The sequence below is a fragment of the Drosophila suzukii genome, chromosome 2L (assembly GCF_043229965.1).
Source record: "Drosophila suzukii chromosome 2L, CBGP_Dsuzu_IsoJpt1.0, whole genome shotgun sequence".
In the NCBI taxonomy this organism is placed as follows: domain Eukaryota; kingdom Metazoa; phylum Arthropoda; class Insecta; order Diptera; family Drosophilidae; genus Drosophila; species Drosophila suzukii.
In genome coordinates this window covers 22,451,557-22,461,203 of record NC_092080.1, presented here as the reverse complement: position 1 = coordinate 22,461,203, position 9,647 = coordinate 22,451,557, and positions in this window count along the sequence as shown.

The following is a 9,647-nucleotide window of genomic DNA, read 5'->3' as shown; positions in this document are numbered from 1 at the left end:
TTCTTATTATTGTGTACTCTCGGTGCTTTCCCTAGTTCTCAAGTGATTGCTTGTCAGTTAATATATGGACCTTAGGGTGAGTCGATTTTGAGATCTTCAAATCGTAGGGGGGACGCAGTCTATGGACAATTATAGGCAATATTGCCAAAGAAACTATGTCTTCAAAGAAAAGCTGGACCGTCCGCACTTGCAAGAGAAAAATACCGTTTTTTGATGAAACTTTTGGAACATTGGTATGGACGCGAAATAAGTTAATTGTAAGCATTTAATGACAAGTTTCTTTCACAACCATAGTTTCTTTGGCAATATTGCTTATAATTGTCCATTGATGGCTTTCGCCCCCTACGACTTGTCACTTTTTTTTGTCCCATACAAATCGAACCACCCTAAATAAACTTAATAGCTTAATAAGCTTAATAATTTGTTAAAAAGTAAAGTACCCAATCGACAGGTTCTATGATAAGGAATTAAAAAAAATAACGGAAACTCTTCGTTCTTTAAGTTTTGGAACCTACCTTCTTATCAACTAGTCCTCGTACTGTTACTAATCTATGAGTAACGGTTAGGCTTACTCGCTATCATATCATTTAAAATTTATTTCAACAAGTTAATTATAATCTTAAATATTTTAGTATAGCTTGTTTCCTTTAATGATGATAATGTATTGATATCTTACCTTCGTAAGCTATCATACATTTTAATTATAATACATTTTCTTTCTGTTGATTAACTCATTTTGTACAGCTGCCTTATTATACCTGTTCATGACTAAGGATGGAAAGTACTCATGAAGTATGGCTAGAAGAGAAGGTAGCCTTTCGGCATTGATCTTAGTTTTTCTACCGCAATGCCGATAATATTGTCCCATGTCCAAAGGCAATTGGCATTCTTCCCAAGCACTTGAAAACAATAAAAAAGTAAAACACGAGGAGGGAAGTACACACAAGTGCCTGACTTTTTATTGCACAGCACTTGGAGATCTGAATGGGAAGACAAGAAATCGACTTGGATGGGCCAAGATTATCAAGACGGAGATTAGACCTGACCCAAAGAGAAGATGCGAGTGCTGAATGGAGGCACAATCATGGGAAATCTTCTAATGTAAAGAGGAAAAACTCAAATATAAAATAAGAATAACAGTCATTAAAGATTGACTACTGTCAGGTGGCTAAGGCCAGACCTCTGTGGCTGGGTGGCCCTAGACTACATTCTTTTCACTATTTCTGTCGTTTTTATGATATTTTCATAATTCCTAGTTACAAGGTAATTATGGTCTTTGTTGTCGACTCTAATTACCTGGGAGTCAACGTCTGCCCTTTCCCACATCGGATGTCGGCTGTAGCCCTTGCTGAGCTTTACATCTGGCTGGATCGGCCTCCCACCCGATCTGAGTATATCCGAAATATTCAACGCCATCTTAGTATTTGACAACCAAGCGTAACCAAGCCAAGAACCGACTAGCTATAACCGATATGCGTTCGTGACTGAAACCCCCTTTGATGGTTCTGTTACCCCAAGTATGTGGCGGTATCAGTACACTACAATTGCATTTTGGCATAATTAAGGCTATTTAAGAATATATTTTAGTCATACAATGTTTGAAAATGTTAAAAAATAACTATTATAAAAAACTATTTTGAAATATAACACCCTGTTATTCAACATTTAATACAAAATTAAATCTTTTGAGAATGTAGATACAAACTTATGCCCATATTTTGATTTATATCAATGATAATTGCATAGATATAACTATAGAAACTCAATCAGCTTAAGAATAATATATCATAATGCTAAAAAAAACATTTCAAGATATCACTACATTTATTTCCTATAACAACGGCCTAATAGTTCTGAAATCAATTTTCAAGAGTGTACTTGTATCTGTTCCTTTATCTGAATCTTGCCGGCCTATAGTTTTCTCTCCGAGGCTCCGAAGTTCGGTTCAGCTGAGCTCGGCACTAATTTTAATGGCGTTACGCCGCGATAGGTTTTCTGCTCAAGATCCATAAAGAAATGCTCAGGTGTTCGTTCCCCATTTCGTTGGTTCGGCCTGGTAGAGTCTTCTGCGGCTGTGGTTTGGGTTGGCACGAGATCTCCATCGGCAAGTATCGTATGTGGGGCTCCTCAGTGATTTACCCTTTTCTACTGTATCATCCCCCGCAACATATGCCTGTACTATTTGGTACTTTTAAAGAAGTCAAAGTCGAGGGCTCTATCGCGATGTTGTCGCTTACCGAAGCGTAACTGAAATATTAAAACAATTTTTTTTTGTTTAGTTTAGTTTTTGTTTTGGCTTTTGTTATTGTCGGCCATTTTGCTGGCGGTTTTGGTTTGGTTTAGCGTCAGATTTTTGTTTTCTTTCTTCTTGTTTTATTTGACGTGTTTTTGTTCTTTTTTTTTTGCCAACCTGTTGGCCGAAAAGTCGCGTCGAGAAATTTACGCAACGAAGCGTTGCCAATGAGTTTCCGCTTTTGGAGGCATTGGGCTTAGTTGTTGCCATCCGATGTTAATATTGCCATGCGATGACCAGAAGTGAAAAAAATTGTATTGTACAAATGTAGTTAAATCGAGGCGATTTGGATTGCAAAAGGGGCGATACTTTGTAAAGAGCAGACTTGGAGAAGAAAGTAATTTTCGAAAACATTTATATACCATTTATAATGAACAATACTAGATGAAACAGCTGTATATAACCCTGGTGCAGTTTACTTTCAAAAGAAGTTTGACCAAGTTTGATATCAAAAATTATCATGTTAAAAAAATCGTACAAATTTGTCCTAATTCGTAAAACATAATTTGTTTTGTTAAATTTGAATTTTTGTATCGTTAAATTTTTGGAAAAATCCTGTATAAGAAAATCCAGTTTTTCACCTACAACCCAAAAATGGTTCACATCGGAACATTTGTTAAAAAGGTGTACAAAAAGCCAAAGAAGGACTCAACGCTAGGTGGCGCGGTGGAGTAGTGCGCTATCTCAGGCACAGTCACTTTTTTACTTGCGTATCTGCATCTCCCTCGCACTCCATTTAGCTAAGTAACGAGTATCTGATAGTCGTCTCTCTCATTTTTATATTTTTTTTATAATATGAACCATATAAGCTAAGCGGAGAGGTAGAAAACTTCTGTCGAGGGTTGAAAACGGAAAGAAAATGATTTCGAAAGACAACTAATATGAGAGGAAAAGGCATTATTTTATAATTTCGACTCGGTGGCGTGCCCAACTGTACAGTTCTGTTTTCACACTACTTTCTAATCGAATAGGAGTTATGAAAACATTTTTGAAATGCTCGTTTTTTCCCCCTACCCTCGCTACCCGCTGTGGCTTAAATCATTGCTCCCTTTTTATATTTTCTGGGGCCGAGTGTTTTTCTGCCTAATTTGTGAGCAAGTGGGGTGCTCTCCCCAAAAAATGAAACGCGTGTGAAAATCATGTTTATTGTGCGGCCACCCAGCCATTGTTACACACAATGTACAATGTGGCAAGAGGAGGGACACATTAATACAGGCAGCCAGCAATCATTTGCTTTCCCCGGCATGGTTTGGTTTTGTTTCTGGTTTTTTTTAGGTTTTTGGGACCAACTTTTGGGTGTTATCCAACTCCAACTGTGAGCCGGGAGCTGCCTAATTGTTGTAATTTGCCTAGATATTATATTTATTGTTTGCCAGATAATTATGATGATTATCTATGAAACGGAGTGTTTAAAACGTTTTCCGCTGGCCTGGGAACCAATGACCAAAAAGAGCTGAGAGCTCGAGACCCAACCAACCCCAACCCAAAGCATTTGCAACTCAATTATGGACGAGCGCGGCTTCTGGCTCATCTTCCCCAGCTGCTGCTTCATTATGCACCTGACCACTCGTGCAATTTCTAGCTGATAATTTGCATTATTTTGTGCGCCCAGGTGGCTGCAGCCGGAGCAGCACCATCCACGGTTATGGGTTATGGCAGTGGCGATGACGATGGCGATGGCGATGGCGATGGCAATGGCTACGGGTTCTGCCTTATTCATGGATGATCTCACGCGTTGAGCACTCGCTTTAATTACACTGCACATGTGGGATAATATTTAAATATTATTATAGTTTATTATTTCTTCTATAAATAATAATTTAATTCCTTGCCTATAAATGAGATACATACGAATGTAAATTCTTTTAATAATCGCATTTTGAATAAAATTAGAAAAAGGAAAATATATTTTATGGGTTACAGATTGTGTTATATATTTCAATGATAATTTCCAAATAAACACACAAATTCTTTTCGATTTTAGTTTCTTAATGAAATGCATGCTTGTTAAAAATTATAATAGGACCTACTGCTGAATTATGTCGATATCTGCGTTTGTTCCCAGGGAAAAAAAATACATTTAAATTCAAAAAAGAATACTGTTAAACTTCTAATAAATTTTATAAAACAAAATAAAATATGTTCTCTATCTTACAATGTACTTAAAATGAAAAAAAAATGTAAAATGAAAATAATCTGTATTGTATTAAGAAATGGAAATTTAAAATAATATAAATTTTCGAAATCTATAGCTGCTATAGCTCATGACCACTGTTAGCATTTAGTTTACAATTACTTGTTAGCATTATATAAATAAATAAATAAATAAATTTTCGAAATACCAATGTGCTGTAATATTTAAGGTATGTTGTCTCAAAAGCCTTGACTAATTTTATATAATACAAAATGTGTTTCAGTAACAATTGAATTTTGTTTGGAAAATTAAATTTGTTGTAAGCCTTTAAATTTAATGTTTGTTTTTAAGTAAAATGTTGTCTTGAAAACATTTCCAATAGCATTTTATTTCCTTTGGCAACTTCATGATTTTGCAGATTGGTGTGGCTTTTTTCGCTGACTGCGCTTGCCATGTGCAGTGTCTGTGACCTTTTCGCGGCTGCACTCCAATTCAATTACCAGCCGCACAGAGAAACAGATAGAGACAGGTGGAGAAATGGAGATAGAGAGGGGACCATGGTGTGCAAAGATAATTATCATCATGAGGCGCAGGTTGCAGGTTTCGGGGATTGATATGCAAATTTTAATTTGCTTCATTTGTAATGCGTAAGTCATCCACCAAAAACTAAGAGCAAAGGAGAGCTGCAAGTACAACTGGGTGCGACATGTGGAAACGCTTGGGTGGCTGCCTAATTAAGGCAGGTCAGGAGTCGCGGGATCGTGGGAAAGGTATTTCGGTGACCCGGTCTCCTGGAGGACACCGCGCACCAAGCGGCGTATGCGTTATGCTTCTGACACTGCGACTAAGGTCTTCCATCCGGTGAAGCCCCCATCTCCCAAATTCTAAATTTCCTCCGAAGGGGTTGGTTAAACATTTGCTGTAATTTTACAGCTGCTGGTTGATTTAATGCTTAGACAGCCGCCAAGCGTAACCGCAGGCCAAAAGTATCTGCCGAAGAATATATCTTGGCTCGCGCGCTCACTCACCGTGATTAGGGTTTTGTGGAAAAACAGATTTCAATTATTACACCTGTTGTTGCTCGGTCACCGAACACCCCTCCCAAGATTTCCAACTTCTTGGCTTTATATCTTTGCCCGCTTTTGTACATTTTCATAAGTTACTTGGAGCGTGCTTCCTGCTACGCAATAGTATACTCAGAAAAAGCGAACTTGGAAAATCTTTTAAAGTAGTGCAATGGAAATGACTTTTTTAAAAGAAATTGGAAATAATAAATACGATATTTGGATTCTGAAGTAAGCTTAAAATAATGAAATATTCATGATCTTCATTTAGGTCATGATATCACTTTTTAAGGTGTATACAATTTTGGATTACGATAGATACATTCTCTTTTTTAAACCCTCTAAGATTTTTGTTTTAACCTCCAATAACTGACTTAAAATAAGGCAGATGGTACTCTGAATAACTATTAAATAAATCGATATCTTACGTATTTTAAGGGCTTTTTAAATAATTGAAACTTCAGGACTATATTTCTTGAAGTGCAGTATCCATCAGCGCCATTCCGTGGCCTTTTGGAGATGGAGTGCCGATAGAGTGAGAGGAACTCCTCCTAGATGGCCCCGCGATATCCCATTCAGCTGGTCAGCAGCTTCCATTGATGAGGATCTGCTGGGGCCATCGGTTCATAAATATTTCTCGCTTCTTTCTCAGGTAATCACAGGCTCTCGAGTTACCAGTCGCCATTTAAGGTGTGATCGGGCTGGGATGGAACATGAATCGACATCTACATCGACTTCAACCGGTAGCCCAGGTCCCTCCATTGGCCTCAACCTCAACACGTTTACGCATCACTGCCGCTTCTTTGAGTCGGACTTTGTGGAAATTGATTTCAGATTTTTATTGTTTTAGAGCGCTTCATATCTCACGTCATCTCAGCGAGTGGACGACGCTTATTGATACAGCCATTGGCCAATAATAGAGTTGTTATTGCACTTTAATTGAAACTATGTTTAAGGCGCCGTCGCCACTTTTTAACACCTGGCAGCAAGTCTGGGCAGAAGAGAACATATATTTGATTAAGTTTAAAGTAAAAACGATAACCTTTTGGCAAATATTGTTAGAATTAAGTGTTTATTACTTAATCAATAAAGAAAAAACAACTTAAGGCCTTATGACATCTTCTTGGTTTTTAACTTACTGATTGGACTTACTTAAAAAGTCATGAAAAGCTAGAGGACAAAGGTCTACAGGTTTAATTGGTATATTAAATGTTAAATAATAAAGCCTTAAAAATAAGTAGCCTAGTATAACTTAGATTATTTTACAAAACGTTTTGCAGTTACATTTGGGCAGCAGGTTAATTAAAGGTTTATTACTTACTTTGTGTTTTTACTTACTTTTGAACTCTATAACATTTTTTTTTAATTTTTTTATTTTTCTAATATTAAAGCCCTTATATAGTTTTTGGAGTAAGCTAATACAAGGATTTTGTTGCCAAGTGTAAGCATCAGCCAAGAATGTGCTTTATATTTTGTGCTAACTGTACTCATTCGGACTGCGTGTTTAGCACATAATTTTTCCTCAGTTTCCATCCACATCAGCGGAAAACTGTTTGCATTTTACATCGGAGTTGAACTCAGATCCGTACCATATTGCATGTCGGTTGGCTCTTTTAAGAGATAACAGTCTAAATTATTATCATAGTTGTAGGGTCGCTAGCTCTATCTTTCTTTCTCGCTTCCTCTTTGAAGCCATCTCTTTTGCACTCTCAGACTTTGGCAACCTGTTGATGTGTTCTGCCTTTTGCACTTTTTTGATTTTCTGCTCCGTTGAGTTTGATATGTTGCATGAAACATTGGGCTCCGCTTGCATCCTCCGCCAAACTCAACTGTACCCCGGAGGTTGGGTTAGTGGATCCCCATTAAAATGTGGAAAACTATAACGACTTGGAAGTACATGCGGCAAACACCCTGAAGGAAAACACGTGCGACACTTGGTTCGGACTGGAATCGGTCGAAAACTCTCTTTTTTATTTCGCTATCGTAGATCTGTCAAAGGCAGCCGTCCGTAACCAGAATTTCATACGAAAGTATACTGAAAAAAAAATTTGAAAATACGGTATATTTGATATTCTGTATCAAATCAAAGAATTTTTGAGGGCCCTAAAAATTGTCAGTTGAATCTTTCAGACTGTATAAAGTATGTGGCGTTTGGACTTGACTTTGAAACCAGATTTTCATACTAAGGTATACTGGTAAAAATATTTGAAATTAGGGTATATTTTATATTTTTTATCAAACCAAAAATGTTGAACTTTTCACACCTTATAAAGTATGTGACGTGTGGGTTTGTATGACTTTCCTTTTAATTTATTGACTATCTGAACACATTTTGTTACTAAATACCAGGTAGTTCGATGTAAAATTCAGGGACTTTAATTGAAACGATTTTTAGTTGATCCTATCCAACATATTGATTGATTTAATCTATTTTTTTCACCGTGTACACTGTACAACTAAAAGAGAGCCCTGAGTAGTTATGACTTGGTTATTCTGGTTTCAGTTAGGTCGTAAAATAATTGCCGACTACTAGAGCTGCGATAGAGCGCGACACATATCATTGCCCTGATGAACGGACTTGGACCTGGGATCAGAAACAGAAGAAGTGCTCTGTAATTATGATGAGGCCAATACAAGAAACGACCCTAAACGCGGCGATTGTTGTTGTCTCCCCGCCGCTTCTCCGCCCCCTTTTTTTTTGAGTAATTAAGAAATCCTCTTTACGGTTCAGTCTCTCTCCCTCTTTCCGTAATATTTTTATTTTTTTGGGTTTTATGTCCGGGGCTGTGGCAAAAGTTTCACAGAATTTGGATCGTTTTGTCGCTGATGCGGCCTGTTTTGATGACTTCACTTACAGTCAAATGGTCTTACATACCGGTACATGTGGGTTATTATTTCTAGTATTTCGGTACCAGAAGTAGGCTGTTTTTACGTTTCGAAAATAAATGAAGGTTCTACATTGGGTTGCCACAGGGTAGTTAACTGACCAAAGACACATGGGTATAACCGATGGCGGAAGAGTTTTAAAATTGAATCATACCTATACTTTTGGAATATTTGAAAGTACATATTGAAAAATATAAATATTATCTCCTACAGGTTATATGATATACATTCAATGCACCATCTAGTTCCGTCCTATAAATGTGCAAATATACTAACAGTCTACTAGGTACTCAAAAGTCGAAACTTGACTTTTGGTAGCCCGCCAACTGGTCACTGGAACCTTAACCCGACTTCTGTTCTTTTCTGTGCCATGTTGATCTGAAATTAAGCTTTAGGCCCTTTTTTCGTGTTGGTTGTTCTTGCTGGGCGGCCAATTGCTTTTGACCCCAACCCGAGTTTCCCCACTTGGCACATCCGTTAGGTTCTGGAAATGATTTTCCTGTTTTGTAAATTTCGGTGAAAGTTCATTAGACTGTTAATTGCAGTGAGAGACGATGGCGCGGAGAGAACTCCATTTGCAGGATTGACTGATTTGGCTCCATAAGGTGAAAGTTTGTTGATACTCGCAGTACCGTACCCGTTCCCCAAAAGCTTTCCCAAATGCAATTTGCCAAATGTCTTTGCCAATGATTGCAACAAAGCGGCAACGAAAGCTAGCTAAAAACAATAACGAAATCAGAAAATTGCACAATTGGCCGAAAGCAATCGACGCTGGCTCAGCTGACTCATTTTCGGGGAAAAACTATATCATCTACCGCACAGAAGACACCCCTACAAATGTGCATATGCTTAGACAACAGAAATGGGAAAACAATATTATAAGCGGAAATTTTGTTCTTTTCCAAATGAGAACTTCCGCAGGCGAGATACTTTATATATTGTGCTAGTTTCTATTGGGGGAACCCATGAAAATTTTCTGCGTTTTGCGCCTCGTCATTTCCTTATCGTAAGGTGAAAAGAAAAATGTCACCAGCAGCAGCCGCGGCATAATTAATTATCCCTTTTTCGGGGCTACCGTTCCGATACAACCTCGATGTCATGCAGGCGCTCGTATCCACCAGTTGGGATCGGACTCCGATGTTCACCCCTATATAATCGAGTTTTTGTACTAAATGCGAGCCGAGAACCGACGGCCATAAACATTATCGCATGTTCTACACTTAGATCATCAGCTTCTGCGGGGGTTATACTGCCTATCTATATAGTATTG